This window comes from Camellia sinensis, chromosome 5 (genome assembly GCF_055761805.1).
Source record: "Camellia sinensis isolate YWXY chromosome 5, ASM5576180v1, whole genome shotgun sequence".
In the NCBI taxonomy this organism is placed as follows: domain Eukaryota; kingdom Viridiplantae; phylum Streptophyta; class Magnoliopsida; order Ericales; family Theaceae; genus Camellia; species Camellia sinensis.
In genome coordinates, this window is record NC_138965.1 from 26,718,684 (window position 1) to 26,736,865 (window position 18,182).

The 18,182-nt window shown below is 36.5% G+C and overlaps 1 long non-coding RNA gene across 1 annotated transcript; it reads left to right on the forward strand.

The window, feature by feature from the left end:
• Positions 1-6,585: 6,585 nt before the first annotated feature.
• On the forward strand, positions 6,586-11,348 carry LOC145790503 (uncharacterized). Its single transcript, XR_014329265.1, has 2 exons — positions 6,586-6,709; positions 6,836-11,348. It is a non-coding gene; the product is annotated as an uncharacterized LOC145790503 (long non-coding RNA).
• The last annotated feature ends 6,834 nt before the right edge of the window (positions 11,349-18,182 follow it).

Consider the following 18,182-nt stretch of genomic DNA (forward strand, 5'->3'; position numbering starts at 1 on the left):
TGTGATGCGCACACACAAAAGTATAGACTAATTTGCAAGAATTGGAACACTTGACTCATGTTTGTTTTGAAAATTGTTTCGAAAATTGTTTCGAATATGTACCACTTGAAAAAGTGATCGCATATAAACATTACTCAAATTATTCCAATTCAAGCAATTAGCCTTCATCCACAGGCATTCAAGCAATTATCAATTAAGCACTTAGCCTTATAGCAAGCATGCTAGACATGACAACAATCACACGCATGCGATATGTTAAAGCGAGTAAAGGCTCACCTAGTACTCCAAGCCAAAAGATGATAAAGTTAGAAATATGCATGATCTTAATTAGGCAATATGACTAATGTAACACATGCGATATGCAATCTAAATAGGCTCGGCTACTAATATGGCATATGAATCAATTTGATAGCATTCGGTTGCACGTATTCAAATAATGTTTAACTAACAATGCAAGTTAGAATGATGCGCCGAGCCTTGGTACATGTAATACAAGTGGATGCAAATCATGAAATATGCTAAATTAGACATGATGCCCTAATCTAACCATCATAAGCTAGTAAATAAAAATGAGAAAATGTGGGGCTGGAAGACATACGCATTATTACAATATTGCGCCCTCACACAAGAGGGTCTGAATAAACTAACTAACTAATTAATTAACAAACCCAAATGAATAATTTAGCTAAACTACTTAACTAATTATTACAAACCGAATGAACTAATTAATTAACTAATCTAGCTAATTAAAATAATTACAATACGAGACAAATTAGCTATTCTAACTAATTAATTACAAAGCCACTATTTCAATCACAACACTAATACATTGTTACAACACAGATCCCGAGGCTCGATGGAGGGCTCATGCATGAATACGGTTTTCACCCGAAAAAACCATTGTTTATGCTGCTGAATGCCTCTGTTGCACAGTAGAACACTAGCACTGATTTCCATCTCCAGACCAACTCTATTCTGCTTCAAAAGTACACTGCTTGATTTTGCACTGGTAGCCGGCAGAGGACCTGTCGTCCACTAAAGATGGCCTGCTGGCCACCAATAATGGTTTGCCAACCACTGCTGACTAGATTGTCTTGCTGCAACAGAGAGCAAATAGAGTAGAGACAGTGTATTTTCAAAGGTTTGTTTACACAATTTACCTCTCCTTGTCATTTGAACAACTTAAAATAGTAGTAAAACTTGATTCACGAACCATCAATCTAATTGCATGATGGCTTATGAACCAAAGTGTGCAAGTTCATTAAATGCAACAAAACAAGACTCTTAAAACCACCTCTCTATCATGAAAGATCAAGGGAAGCAGTTGACAATAAATCTTGAACCGTTTTCATCACTAATGAGTATGAAACGACTCAAGACTCAAGGGTTCAATTAACGTTTGATTGAACCCAAACAAGTTATTATCTTGCACCTTTTTTTAGTCACCAATTTTATTACTTTATTTTAGATTACCATTTATTCTTTAGTCAATTGAGTCCAAAAGGTGAATTTAAGTCCTCTAATGGAAAGAGGGCTCAAACCAAGTGTTGCTTTGGGCATGAAAGAGACATCATACTGTTGGTAATGAACCCCCAAAGGGATTAAACCATTAAGCATGACATCTCAATCTCATGCTTAAACAAACAAGTAGTTTGAAACTACTTTCAAAGCAAAACAAAAAACCAAGAAAGGAGGGAGGTTGCAGAGGTGATTAAGAGTGATCACAAGTATGGAAAGTCATAAATAAACACTATCAACTCAAATAAGATGGTGTCTAAGGCCTAAAACACCAATCTTATGAGGACAATTATACTACAAGCATACAAAGCAAAACTCAAACACAACAAACACTTAAAAACAGTCCTAAATAAGTCCTAAAACATGCCGAAATTAAGACAAAAATGGCTAGAATAATAAGCTAAAACATGGATCATACTAGGCTAGTAAGCAAAACACAAGAAGATGGGGCTAACCCCTCCAATTTTGGACTTCAAAACATGATTTTAGCCACTGAAATAACTCTAAAAATCAGTGTTTAAAAGCTCAAAAAAAGATAGCGTAAAGGTGGGAAACACAAGGATAAAGGCCTTGAGAACAAGGTGTAAAGAAGGGTGAGTCACCCCTCAACCTTTATTGTCCTTGAAACCCAAGTTTCAGTCCAAAAATACTGAGTTTTTATAGCTCAAAAAATAGTAGAAAATATGGAAAACAAGCGGTGTAACGATGGTACAAAAGCAAGAGAAGGTATACCTCTTGAAAATGAATAAAGCCTTAAGTCACAAACCACCAATTTCACACTCTCAAGTGCCTCAAGAGCTCAAATTCAAGTTCAAATCACCTCCGCAAGAAGCTCTCTAGGTTTGGTTTAGAGTGTTTGGGTAAAGTCTATGCAAGTTGCGAGAGAGAGAGAGAGAGAGAGAGAGAGAGAGAGAGAGAGAGAGAGAGAATTGTAGAGAGAGAGGATATTTTTTGCTCCCAAAAATTTTCTAAATTTAAAACCAAGAGAGAAGGTCCTCTATATATAGAAAAATATGAGCTTCAGTCGAAAATATCTATATGGAGACAGGTGGAGCAATATGGGAACAGCTGGCACAAATATCTGTAAAAATTTACTTTTTTGACACTTGTGGCCAGTAGGCCACCAAGACAAAAAAAGGGGCAAAATTTTCACTATGGGCCGGCAAGCCACTAGCAAGGGTCGACAGGCCACTAAAATATGTTTTCAATGCCGATTTCAAATGGGCATAACTCCTTCATACGGACTCTGTTTTAGGTCATTCTTGAGTCTAAATTGAAGCCCTAGAAGTCTACTTTTCAATGGTGGTAGCCTCACATCTAAATTCTTAGTGTACAAGGAAATATACCTATTTTAGTGAAGGCTGTTCAGTTTTGTCCTAACGAATTGATGCCTAACTTTTCCCCCAACTAGTTTTCTTCTTCCTCTCCTATTTTCTTCAATTCCAAACCTTTAAATAAGATGTTTTAAAGATTTTTTCAAAGAGTTCACCTCTCTTCCATTTATTTCCAATTTGTCCTTGCTCGGTTTACCGAAAAGTGCAATATTTTAACGAAATACGAGCCTCAGAACATCGTAGAAACTTTTGGAAAAAATATTTTGAAAAAGAGGGTTTTGAGGTCTAAAATAGTTTTGGTCCAAAATGGAGTGTAAGGTTGGGATTTATAAGCTCTTCTTGCCAAAGAAATTGAGTGTTTGTACAACATAACTTTCATTATCGAGTGATCAATCAGTGGCGCCCAAGTTTTAAAAGTGGTCAAAAATGGGGTGTCTACAGGCGCCAATGTATCAACTTGAGAATGATCCCTAGTTTAAGGAGAAATCTACAATGTGCACGCTTTAAAATGGTGCACATCGTAAAAAAGTCATGATTTTTTATCTTTTTACGATGAACGTTATGATTATTTGTGATGTGTGTTATGACATTTTGTGATAAAGTTATGAATAATGAATTTATGATGTGCATCTTAAAATTAGGAATGATAATATTATGATATTTTGTGATTTTTGTTATGACATTTTGGGATTTTGTTATGACATTTTTGAGTAAAAAAAAAGTATGACTCTTTTAGTGAAAAAGTTACGACATTTTGTGTTTAAGTTATGAAATTTTGTGAAATAATTATAAAAGGACATTGTAGCATTGTAGCATCATTGTAGCATGACTCTATTACAAGCACTTGAGAATAAAAATAAAAAAATAAAAAACTTGAGAATGATCTAATACAAGCACTACAACAAAACTAACTATTTACAACTTCATGTTTACGGCATACATCAAATGCATGTCGTAGTTAGTATATTCTACGGCATTTTTTTTTTTTTTTGTTTGCAAGCCGTTAATGTTTTTTCAATAATGACATACATACCATGTAAGTCATTAATTCATATATTTATGGCATGTAAAAGTATGTCAAAAAAAATGTATATTTTCACGGCTTTACAAAAATATGTCATAAAATATTTGCACTTAAGACAACATACATTTCATATTGTAAAATATTATAACTTGCATGTTGTGAAAACTTCTACCCAAAAAAAAAAAAAAAAACAATTCGATTTTTTTTATAGCATGCAAAAGTATAGGAGTGTAAAAATGGCCCATGACCCGAAGCCCACCCGTGGCCCAGGTGGGCCCGGTCCATTTAGGCTTAGGCCCGAGCCCTTGGGCCTGGGCTTGTGCCATCATTTTGAAGCCCGGCCCAGCCCGTGGCCTAGCCCATCGGCCAACTTAAGGCCCACTCAAGGCCCAGTGTCTTTTTTAGTGAAAAGTAATAAAATTTTGGTAGAAAAAATTTTAAAAAACAAAAAAAAAAATGGTCAGGCCTAGGCCCACCGAGCCAGCCTGAGCCCGAATACCCTTGGGCCTAATTTTTTGGCCCGTGGCCTGACTCAACCCGAATTTTGGCTAGAGCTCGCAAGGCCCGACATGGGCCGAGCCTGACCAAATTTACACCCCTGCAAAAGTATGGCATAAAAAATATATATTTTCACGGCATACAAAAATATGTTATAAAGTATTTGCATTGAAGACAACATACATTTCATGTCATAAAATATTATATCTTTACATGGCATGCATTAGCATGTCGTGAAAACTTTTACTAAAAAAAGGTTTTTTAAAGTGGATATTTTTACTGACTGGAGGGTACTATTGGCCCATGATGGGCCCTAATTTGGGCTCATTTTGATGATTCAAATCGTTCAATGTGTAGGATTTGTCGAGTTCATCATCATTGTAAAAAATCATATTGATCAAATCAAGCGACTGTCGATATTCGATCAACATGATATTTTGTAGGGATGATGAACTCGACGAGAGTTACACATTAAACGATTTGAATCATTTAAAAGTCAACAGATAGAGGTCTCATTTTTTTTATTTTTTTTATGATCAGGTATTCGGGTTAGTTTATGCGCAACTTAACTAATCATCAGACTCAGGTAAAACACCCATTCCACGTAGATTGGACAAATCTCGGGCATAGCCCGCAGACATGGCCCGAAGGAGTGGAAGGGGTGTTTTAGGAGTGTCCTAGAAGGAGCACACTCCTAAATCTAAAAGGAGCACACTCCTAAATCCAAAGTTGCACCCATTTGGCCAACCACTTGAGGTTAAAGAGGGCTCATATTTAAAAATATTCATAGTGACTGCATTATTTAGACAAAAGTAAATTACACTTTGCTTTTTTATATTTGGTCATTTTCTTATTTTGATCTTAATTTTTTTTTTTCTTACTTTGGCTGCTCATGTTTCAAGTTTTTCTCAATTTACTCTTAAGAGTTAATTTCTATTAAAAATTAGTCAGAAAATGATACATTGACCATCATGTGGCAAAAAAATATTTTATTATATATAACTCACACTTCTAACACAAATTCAAATCTCAATATAAAAAAATATTTTTTTATCTTATGTCACAGTTATCGTGGCATTTTCTGTCTAATTTTAAACAAAAATTAACTTTAGAAATAAATTGAAAAAAACTTAAAACATGAAAGATCAAAATTGGAAAGAAAAAAAATTAAGGGTCAAAGTAGAAAATAGCCAAATATAAAGAGGACAAAATGTAATTTACCCTTTAAACAATATAAGATTTTAAAATTGAGTAATAAGATGTGTTCTTGAGACCAAAAATAAGGGTTGATTATGCCGTTATCTTTCAACCATTGAATATCACTTATCCTTTTATTTTTGAACTTGTTCATATTAATCTCTTCAATTATAAAAATATATAAGTGTACCCCTTTTAAAAATAATCTAGAGGGGTGAAAGAGATATATATATTTTTATAATTGAATTCAAAGTGTCAAAATGTACGAATTAATAAATAAAGAAGAAAAATATATATTTACAAATAGTTGATGAGGTCTATAATTAACCCCAAAAACAAAGATATAGTGAATTTGACCCAAAATAAACATTAAAAACGAAGAAAAAAATTACAAAAAAAATAAAAAATCCTAAAGTTTGACCTTTGTATAAAAAAATAAAAAATAAAAAAATAAAAAAAGAAGAAGATCTTGAATTTTAATTTTATCAAATTAAACTCTATTTTTTAAATTTATTTCTAATATAAACTATCAATTTATTTTCATTAAGTAAAATTGATGGAAAAATATTCAATGTAGTTATACATAAAATATCTAATATACTATTTGTTGTTGAGTTTAATGACTAAAATATAATTTTTTTCAGCTAATTTTTATTCAATAAAAATAGATAGATGATTTAGATTAAAAACAAATAAAAAATGTAGAATTTAAATTGATGAAATCAAAAATTCAAATTTATTTCTTACAAAGGTGAAACTTTGGATTATTACTTTCTTTTTCTTTTTTTGTGGTAATTACCTTAAAATAATAATAATAATAAGAGTAATGCTAGAGACCCCAAATATTCTACCAAAAGTTTTACCAAATGTCTCACATGGGTGTGGGACCCACACAATGTGGGTCCCATGTGGGTCCCACACCCATGTGAGACATTTGGTAAAACTTTTGGTAGAATTTTTGGGACCTCTAGCATTTTTGTAATAATAAAGAGAGAAAGCAATAAAATATGTCGTGGAAATAACTGTTTGTCTTCCCAAAAAAATAATAATCCAAAGGCCGTAACCCTTAGGTGCGTCTTCTTCTGCTGCTTCTTCCTGAGAAATATGGCTTCGAAGTCTCCGAGTTCTGCTCATAAAGGTCAATAGTCTCTGTTCAATCTCTCTAATTCTTTTCCTAAATTAAAGTTTAATTTTAGTTGATTAAGCTTCATTAATGGTTTTTTTTTTCTTTTTTTTTTGGTTCCGCCCTTTTTATTTGATGTAGTTGTTGTTCATCTAAGAGCAACTGGTGATGCCCCAATTCTCAAGCAAGCCAAGTTCAAAGCATCTCTTCTTTGATTTCTTTGTTAATTTTTTTTTTTAATATCATTTTGATTGAGTACTTAATTTGTGATTGTTTTAATCTAATTTGAATATTCTCTCATTGAATTGCTGATCCGAAAACTATACTTGAAAACCTAGTTCACATACAAATATGAATTTATGTCCTAACATCATTGATCCAGTATTATGATTCAAAATTAGGCCAAGTGAGAGATTGGAAATTCATTAGGTTAATGGGGTTTTCTCTGTTTTCCTGGAGTTTGCATTTGGTTTTTTTATTTTACTTTTTATTTTATGTGTTATTATGTTTAAATAAATATGTATATTGTGCATTGAATATTATTAGAGTTTTTAACTGTGTTTGTGTTGTATATAATGTCAGAATGTTATGAATTATGCTTGGAGTTCATATTTCTGCCTTCATGTGATAGCTCTCTCCCGAAACATTATTCTTTATATAACTTTGTAGCAATTAGGGCTGAGCAAGTGATCCGTGAAATCCGTAATCCGATCCAGTCCAGTCCAATCCGATAGGTTTGGATTGGTTTTTTGAATCCGCGGTTCAGTTCCGGATTGAAGAATTAAAAATCCGTAGTTTACGGATTGGTTCCGGATTGAACCCCATGGTTCCGGATTGGAACCGATCCGAACCGTATACAAATAGTCTATATTTTTATTATACACCCTCTCCCATAATATCTTCTCTTAATTCTATATAAAATCTAAACTCAAACCTAAAACTGTATAATATTTTCTTTTATTACTCTTGTTTGTTGGTTTTTAGTTTTAAGTTGTAATGGTTTAAATACTTATAGTGAAACCAATTTTTTTATGGTTATTTAAATTTTAGAACAGTATGCCGCTATTATAGAAAAATATGTTGCTATTGTGGAACTAATATAGCGCTGTGTTTATATTTTTATAAAATTAAAGTGTTATAAATATATTTTTGTTATTTAATTATGTGAATCCGTGGTCCTAAACCGATCCAATCCGTATTTAAATGGATTGGTTCGGATTGGTTCCATGATTTAAACGGATTGGATTGGTTCCAATTTTTTAGGAACTGTAGATAACGGATTAGTCTTGGTTTTATCCCAATCCGGTCCAATCCGAACCATGCTCACCCCTAGTAGCAATTTGTGGGGATCTTCTTCTTTGTGAGTAAACTGCATCGGACTGCCCTAGGCAATAAGAAAGCAAGAGGATTTAGTGGCTCCAACGTACGGTACATAATTGTAGATCAATCATATGGCAATATTAGCTTAGATGTGGTAACCATCTTGTATGCAATACTTATTTGGAGGCATTCTCAAATGCTTCCAGATCATTAGAATTGTGTTTGAGATTGGGTGGAGGGTGGATATGATCATCCCACCCATAGTTGTTGGAATCTTATGATTCACAATTCGATTTATATGATTTTTGGTATAGTGTTTCTGGTTTAGACCCGACCTATTGTGTATTCTGGATTCGGGGTTCATAGCCCCGTATCTTAGTTGCACGAAGCGGGAGCGGGAGCGGGAGCGGGAGCAGGGAATCGTGAGCCGATAGAAGTTTCTTGGGAGCGTCTCAGGGAGCGGTAATATATATATATATATATATATTTTAATGCACATTAGAAGTTTTTTTATAAATATTTTTATTTTAATATACATTAATTATTTTATTTATTTATTATATTTTTTAAATAATGTATTATTGTTAATTTATTTTTTTATTTTTAATTGATATATATTATAAATAAAAAATTATAATAAATAAGGAATAATAAATTATGTTAAAATAAATAAAAAGAAAAATTAGATATTTTATTTTATAATTTTTTTTATTATATATGGTTTAATTAGATTTCTTTTAAATAATTGGATGATTTATTTTTTTTATTATATGTTAAAAAGTTAAGAAATAATAATTTACAAAAATTATTATATATAATATTTTAAGAAATAATAATTAAATATTTTTTTATTTCATATATAATATATGATAAATTATATTTATTATATATATTATATATGATAGATTATATATATATTATAATCAGAAGAGGCCCTTTTATCATATATAATATTATATATGATATGATCCAGGCGAAGAGAGAGAGTGAGAAGAAGAACGAACAAAGATGAAGAGGGAGAGAAGCGGAGACGAAGACAGAGAGAGAGAGAGAGAAGCACAGAGAGAGTGACGAAGACGAAGACGAAAACGATCGAGAGAGTGACGAAGACGATTGCAAGAGCGACGAAGATGATCGAAGCCCTTTCTCCTCTCATGTCGACGTCAAAAGTTAGGGTTTCTCTCTCTCTCCTCTCTTTTTCTCTCTCTGCCCTTTACGATCCCATCTTGGATTGTATCGCGTTTATCTCTCCACAGAAACGCGATTCTTACACGTTTCTTTCTAGGAATCGCGGAATCGCGATTCTTACTGAGAATCGTCACCTAGTTGCACGATTCCTGCAACTAAGCCGCGTATAGTTGTTCATGTCTTTTTCCCTTTATTCTTCCTTAAACTTGATTGTTGGAATATAGTTGTTGTGTTTAGAACAGGTTGGTTACTTGATTTTCAAACTTTTGTTACCTAGATTTTTTGCTTCTCCGCTCAAGCGGCACTTCTTGCACTCGAGCGGGCTTTGTAAGCTCTCAGTATTTTTGCAGACCTCCAAAATATTGAAAGAGTCTATTCTACGCTCGAGCGGCGTTTCCTACGCTCGAGCAGGTGGCGCTCGAGCGGCCAATCTTGAGCTCGAGTGATGTTCTTCTGTTTGCAAAACTACTGGATGTATGTATTCTACGCTCGAGCGCCACTTTCCGCGCTCGAGCGGAACAAATTGTTGTGTCTGATGCTCGAGCGTCGACTTTTGCACTCGAGCGGACTATGCGTATATCAGTCCATAGTGATGTCATTTTACATCATTTTTTTCACTTCTCTCTCTCTCTCTCTCTCTCTCTCTCTCTCTCTACTTTTCAAAAACCCTAGATTTAGAGCCTCTCTTTCTAAAACTTTCATTCTCTCTATGTTTTCACCTAGATCCGTGGGTTTCTCTACCCGTGTGCCTTTGTTAAAAAGGTAGAGCGTCTTAAGAGCTCCGTTTTGATCTGAGTAGAAGTTGGTTTCGGCATCTTTGAAGTTCCTCCATTGTTGCTTTGGTCATCTAAGCTTGAGGTAGGGACTTTCTATATTCTCTATGAGTTTTAACTTGGTTATTTCTATATATGTGAAAAACATTAGGTTTTGAAGTGATTTTAACAAACCTAGGGTTTGGCGTTTCAATTCTAAGGAGGGGTTTTTAAATGGATGTCTTGAAATGTTATGGGAATGGACATGACCTTGGGTTATGTTAAAATGGTTGATTTTTGGTGTTTGGAATGAGATTGGAAAAAATAGGAGTTTTGTCCTAAAATGCCTTAAGTAATTATTTTGTATAAATAATGGAAATTGTACAAGAACTGTGAGATTGGATGGACATTTATATAAATTGTGTAGTTAGATATGCGTTATCTTTCACCTATGGAAATTTGAATAATTTATCTGTTGAGAAGATTGTATATCTATTTAGAAATATCTGTTTTAGGCTATCGATGAAGGATAGCTATAATTGTTGTAGAAATTGTATGAGAATTAGGTAAATTGAAACTAATTCTTTATTGGTTGTCATTGAATATGACTGTGTTTTAATACATTGTATATATACGATATTTAGGAGGTGAAATGGAATGGACTCCATTAAATTAAGTTAGCCTATGTGTCCTGGGTGCAAGTCCCGAAAACCGTGCGTATGCATGGGTATCGATCCCGTGGACGAAATTTCTGAGAAATGACAAATTGAAGTGTTTGTATGTAATGGTTATGTGGTAAGAAAACCATTGAGTTGTAGTCTTAGTTGGGTTGTCTGAATAACAATGGATATGACTCATGAATTGAGGAGATATGAAATGACATGAAACGAGTTTATGCAAAATGGATTGGGATATAATACTTGACATAATCTGGTTTTGGAAAAAGAGTTGTAAAAGATTTTATCTTTGAGCATTGGTCATGTATATCATGTTTATAACTTTCTTAAAGTTTATATTATGCTAGATTGTTTCTGCTGGGTTTTGGCTCACCCTATTTGGGACAAACCATTTTCAGGTGCCAGTGATATGTCTCCGTCAAGGTAGTAGCTTGGGAGGATTGTGGAGCTGAGAGCTCACTTTTGTTTATTTTGTATTTACTTTTGTACAAGCCTACGACTTTATTTTGTATTGAGCTTCTGACTCGTTTTGTTGTAACCAAGCAACGTTGTGCAACGTCGTGCAAGGTTTTAAGCCTGTAGGGCATTTATTTTGTTGATCATTTAGTTTGGTGCCACATGTTATAGATTCGGGGTAGAGGTTATGAATGTGTGATGCATGTACCCTTTTCGTAAATAAACTTTGATTAATGAAAGCCTAATACGCTGTTTATGTCATTTTGTATTAGTCTTTACTGTTGAATTATTGTATTATTTTCGGGGCGTTACAACTTGGTATCAAAATGTACCGGGTTTGAATACTTTGGGTACGTGGGAAGTGATTAGTACCGCAATGGGTTTATCTCGTTTGACAGGGATGTTTATATGTTTGCGATGCTATGTGCTAACATGTTTATGTGATTATATCGGTATGAAATTTAAATTTTTAGGATGTTGATTGAGTCTACGGATTTCTCGAAGTCCTATTAAGAAAGTACTTGATCACTGTTGCTTCTAACCGAAACTCTAGCAACGCTACGGGACGATCATTATCCGGAAATGAAATGCGTATGTGTCTACGTGACTATGTGCTTATGTGGAGTGAATTACTGTTGTCCACCGCATTAGAATGTGAGTGAGTTAGCTTCGGCACATTTGTAAATGTGCTAATCTCTTTTATTACCTCCATTAGGATGGCAGGATGTGGTCGTGACGGTGGTAGACGTGGTAGGCCTAGGAGGCATAAAATGCCTTTATTGGATGAAATTCTGGCACAGGAAGAAGGGGTTAGTCAGGCCAATGTGGCCGTACCAGTTGGTCAACAGGCTATGGGCGCCTTAGCTCCCGAAATGGCTGGAGCATTGCGAGAGTCAATGGACATTCTCAAAGCTGAGAATCTAGTTCATGCCCAAGTAGCTAAGACAGGGCCATTTTTCTTGAAGCAGGAGTTTTTCTGGTTGAATCCGGATGTGTCAATGGTGAAAGTATACGCGTAGGCGTATTGGGGTGACTTAAGAGGTTTTTGTCAGTGCCTTTCGGGACAAGTTTCTACCTCCCACGGTTAGGGAGAAGTTGAGAGACCAGTTTTTCAAGCTGGTACAGTTGAACACACTGGTGGCCGAGTTTGAGGCCAGGTTTACTAGCCTCTTCAAGTTTGCACCGAAGTTGGTGACAACAGAGGAACGCCATTGTTTGGAATTTGAGAAGAGATTAAGGACCGGGCTAATGTTCAAGGTGGCCGGTTCGATGATTAGAGATTATGGACGCCTTATGGAAGCGGTAGCTCATCTTGAGACCATGATGTAGATGGAGGAGGAGAGGATGAGGGGCTCTAGAAGGAGTCAGGATGTGCAGGGGACAGTAAGAGGCAAAGGGGTTCTAACCCACAGTCGTCCTAGGGAGCTCAGTCGAGGTTTTAACCCACAGTCGCCCTAGGGAGCTCAATTGAGGTCCACTTTTCCAGTACTGAGTTCAGGTTTTGGGAGAGGTGGTCAGGGAGATGTCACTTGTTTCAAGTGTGGTCAATTGGGCCATAAGTCTCCAGATTGCGCGCAGAGAGGAGGGCAGCGATCAGCATCATCTTCGGCTCATCCTTTGAGCCAGAGTCAAGGGAGAGGCCAGCCGCTTACTTGTTATCAGTGTGGGCAGGCGGGGCACCTAAAAAGGCTTTGCCTCAATTGGATGCCACACCTGGTGTGTCTAGTTCGAGACAGATACAGAGTCACCAGCCAACACAGTCAGCGCAGGCCTCAAGGGCCAATCAGAGAGCCTCTTCTGCTCAGTCAGTGCATTAGGCCTATGCTCCGAGGGAAGAGCAGGTAGATCAGAGGCCAACAGGGTGTGTGTATGCCGTTATCTCGCCGGATCTTGTACTAACGCCTTCGGTTGTGAACTAGGAAGCATAGATACGGATATGAGATACGGATAGGACACGATACGAATACAGCGATACGACAAAATCTAAAAAAATAGGATACCGGTACGGTTAGGATACGTTTGTGAAAAATATATTATTTAAAATTATTAATAGTGAGTTACACATAAGCTAAACAACATTGAGAAACCACAATGTAATTTTATAATGCAAAATACTAACATTCAAGAATTTTGTATTAATTTAAGTTAGTAGCTTATTTACTTTTTAAATTTTTAATAGATCTTGCAAATATTTCATTTCAATATCAAGTTTAATATATTTATATTACAATAATAGAACAATTCACAACTTGTCCCTGTACTTTTTCCTTTGACATTAGTGAAAAATATTGTATTCAAGTTTACTTGCTTATTTATTTATTGATATTTAATTTTACCATTGTTATATTCTCTTATTAATTCTTACTTTCTATGTAGTTATATAAGGACATGCATAAAATAATTAGGACACATTAACTTGATAAATTCTATTATTTAACTCACTATGCTCTTCTTATCGAAGAACTTAACAAAGTATTAAAAAAATATTCTTATATTTATACTTGTAATTATATTATATTATATTACTATGCAAGAAATGTTACAATTCTAATTTCATAAAACAAGTAAACATGACTTAGAGTACCTGATACTTCAAAATTAAGTATTCGATACTCCAAAATTAATGAAAAAATAATTAAGAAGTATCCGATACTTTTAATAAGTATTCGATACGTATCCGCGAGTATCCAAGGAGTATCGGTATCCGATACGGATACGATACGGATACGTCACCCTATTTGAAGTATCCGTGCTTCATAGGTTGTGAGATGTACCTTCTTGTTTTGCAATTCGGTTGCTAATGTGTTGATTAATATAGGTGTATCCCACTCATTTATCTCATCTGTATTTGCAACAGTTTTGGAGTTAAAGTTGGCTCAGTTAGCATTTCCTATCTGTGTAGAGTCACCTATTGGTGATGAGGTTATTTTGAAGTAGGGGTGTCGGGGTTGTGACATAGAGGTTGCCGGTCACCGACTCCGTTTTGCATTTGTGTTGATTGATATGTCTAGTTTTGATCTTATATTAAGTATGGACTGATTGTCATCCTATCGGATTGTTATAGACTGCTACCATCAAAGGGTTACTGTATGTACCTTGAGCGGAGATTGTTTTTATTTCTTGGGGGATCAGGTGGATAGAGTCTTATCACTGGTGTATGATCCGCGTAGACGAAATGAGCTTAGTTACCTTCTTGCCAACTTCTTGAGTACCGAGTGTGACGAAGCCTGAGTTGAGTTGCCAAGGATAGTTCGTGAATACCTGGACGTTTTTTCGGAGGATCTTACTAGTTTATCACCCCACCATGAGATCGAGTTCTCTATTGATTTAGTGCCTTGTACGGCACCGATTTCTATAACACCGTATAGATTTGCACCTGCCGAGTTAAGTGAGTTGAAGATTCAACTCCAAGAATTGTTGGATAAGGGTTTCATCCGCCTTAGTATTTCGCCATGGGGAGCATCGGCTTTTTTTGCCAAAAAGAAATATGGTACTTTGCGACTTTGTATAGATTACTGGAAGTTGAAGTGGATAACTGTCAAGAACAAGTACCCAATGCCTCGTATAGATGATTTGTTTGATTAATTGAAGGAGTCTTGTTGCTTTTCTAAGATAGACCTGAGTTCGGGTTATCACCAGTTCAGAGTAAGGGAGGAGGACATCCCGAAGACGGCATTCCGTACGCTGTATGGCCATTACAACTTTCTAGTGATACCGTTTAGGCTAACTAATACACCGGCTGTGTTTATGGACTTGATGAACCGGATCTCTCGGGAGTTCTTAGATCGTTTTGTAATCATTTTTGTAGACGACATCTTAATTTACTCACCCTCTGAAGAGGAGCACGAGGAACATTTGCGGGTAGTACTTGAGTTATTTAGAGCCCACAAGCTGTATGCTAAGTTTGGGAAGTGTGAATTATGGCTGAGAGAAGTTAAGTTCTTAAGCCATGTGGTATCCCGGGAAAGGGTGACTGTAGATTTATCCAAGATAGAGGCACTGCAAGATTGGGAACAACCTAAGAATGTTTTTGAAATCTATAGTTTCTTGGGGTTGGCAAGGTATTATCGTCGGTTTCTGAAGAATTTCTCTAGATTAGCCTCACCGTTGACTAGACTAACGAGGAAGGGAGTTAAGTTTGTATGGAATGAGACTTGTGAGAAGTCTTTCCAGGAGCTTAAGGTTAGACTTACCACTGCTCCAATATTCATTATTTCGGAGAGGGATTCAGGCTATTTAGTGTACTGTCATGCCTCACAGGAAGGTTTGGGTTGTGTTTTGATGCAAGAGGGGAAGGTAGTAGCCTATGGCTCGCGGCAGTTGAAAACACATGAGAGGAACTACCCTACTTATGACCTAGAGTTAGCGGCGGTGATCTTTGCCTTAAAGATTTAAAGGCATTATCTATATGGTGAGAAGTTTGAAGTATTTTCTGATCACAAGAGTCTGCAATATCTATTTATATAGAAAGACTTGAATTTGAGGCAGATGAGGTAGATGAAGTTCATAGAAAATTATGACTTTGAATTTACATTATCACCTGGGAAAGACAGATGTTGTGGCCGATACCTTGAGTAGGAAATCAATTACTAGTGTAGTTTGCATTGCCATCCAAGAATGGAAAATATTGGGTGCTATGGGGAGTTTGACTTGCATCTAGGCGAGTTTGTTGAGCTTGCCGCTTTGTTTTCGGTAGTTGCGCAACCCACACTTGTGAATCGAGTGATAGAAGTACAAAAGTGTGTCCTTAAGGCAAAATGCTTCCGGGAGAAAATCTCCAGTGGAAAGGTAGAAAGAGACTTGAATGTGTATTCTGACCTGAGTGTGAGATACCGTGACCATTTGTTCGTATTGGAGTCTTGTTGAGAGGAAGTACTCCGAGAGTTTCACCATTCATGCCTTACGGTGCATCTGGGAGGCACAAAGATGTATCACGATCTTAGTCGCCAGTTTTGGTGGAGAGTTATGAAGAAGGATGTGGCTGTGTTTGTGTCAAAATGCCTTACTTACTTGTCGACAAGTGAAAGCCGAACATCAGAGGCCAGCGGGTTTGTTGCAACCCTTGCCTATAGCCGAGTGGAAGTGGGAGTATGTCACGATAGATTTTGTGGTGGGCCTTCTGAGGACTCAACGGGATAATGATGCTATTTGGGTGGTAGTTGACTGGTTGACTAAGTCAGTGCACTTTATACCTATGCACGTAAGTGACTCAGTAGATTATCTTGCTGACCTTTACATTAGGGACATAGTGAGGTTGCACGGGGTTCCAGTACCTTGAGGCAAAATCCTTCCGGGAGAAAATCTCCAGTGGAAAGGTAGAAAGAGGCTTGAATGTGTATCCTGACCTGAGTGTGAGATACCGTGACCATTTGTTCGTATTGGAGTCTTGCTGAGAGGAAGTACTCCGAGAGTTTCACCATTCATGCCTTACGGTGCATCTGGGAGGCACAAAGATGTATCACGATCTTAGTCGCTAGTTTTGGTGGAGAGGTATGAAGAAGGATGTGGCTGTGTTTGTGTCAAAATGCCTTACTTACTTGTCGACAAGTGAAAACCGAACATCAGAGGCCAGCGGGTTTGTTGCAACCCTTGCCTATAGCCGAGTGGAAGTGGGAGTATGTCACGATAGATTTTGTGGTGGGCCTTCTGAGGACTCAACGGGATAGTGATGCTATTTGGGTGGTAGTTGACTGGCTGACTAAGTCAGTGCATTTTATACCTATGCACGTAAGTGACTCAGTAGATTATCTTGCTGACCTTTACATTAGGGACATAGTGAGGTTGCACGGGGTTCCAGTGACGATTATGTCGGATAGAGATCTATGTTTTACAATTTGGTTGTGGCAGAGTCTACAGAGTGCCTTGAGCACTAAATTGACTTTTAGCATCGCGTATCATCCTCAGACTAATAGGCAGTCCGAGCGTCCTATTCAGATCTTTGAGGATATGTTTTGGGGTTGTGTCCTTAACTTCAAGGGGGTCGTGAGAGAGGAATTTGCCCTTAATGGAGTTTGCATATAACAACAGTTTCCAATCGAGTAATGGCATAGCACCGTTTGAGGCCTTGTATGGCCAATCGTGTAGATCTCCTGTGTGCTGGGCCGAAGTGGGTGATGCACTTATGTTGGGTCCAGAGTTGGTCCAGGAAACAACTGAGAAAGTTGCACTTATTTGTAAAAGGTTGGTTATGGCTCAGAGTCGCCAGAAAAATTATGCCGACCGTAGGAGGAGACCTTTGTTTTTTCAGGTGGGAGATCAAGTGTTCTTGAAGATATCACCTAGGAGGCGTTTGATAAAGTTTGGAAAAAAGTGGGAAGTTATCCCCTCAATTCATTGGGCCTTTTGAGATCCTTAAGCAGATTGGAAAGATAGCTTACCGTTTGGCGTTGCCTCCACCGCTTTCCGGGATTCATGATGTGTATCATATTAGCATGCTTCGAAAGTATGAGCCGAATCCATCGCACGTGTTGGATTGGACCGACTTAGAGGTAGACGAGGATGCCTCGTATGAGGAGAGACCGGTGAGAGTCTTGGATACTCAAGACTAAGTCTTGCGAGGTAAGACAATTCCCTTGGTTAAAGTATTGTGAAAACATCACAGGGTTGAGGAAGCAACTTGGAAACGTGAGTTGGAAGTCCGTGAGAAGTATCCAAACTTGTTTATTAGTATTTGAACATGTATTGTACTATTGTTATATTAATGAACTATGAAAACATTGTATACATTTTGGATATATGAGAACATTATATATGTTGTGTATGTTTTGGAAACATGAACTTAATGTAAACATTATAAATGTTTTGAAAAATGTGTGTTTTACTTTCAATTTTGGAACTGGTGTATCGAGTTGATAAGAATAAATGATCGGAAAATGGGTCATGGTGATGGAATTGAATGGTTATCATTGTTGTAATTGGTTTTAACTTAGTTTTAAAACTGGATTTGAAATTTCGGGAACGAAATTCTTTAAGGGAGGGAGGTTATAGCGTTTCTGATTTAGACCCGACCTATAGTGTATTCTAGACTCAGGGTTCCTAGCCCCGTATGGTTATTCATGTCTTTTTCCTCTTATTCTTCCTTAAACTTGATTATTG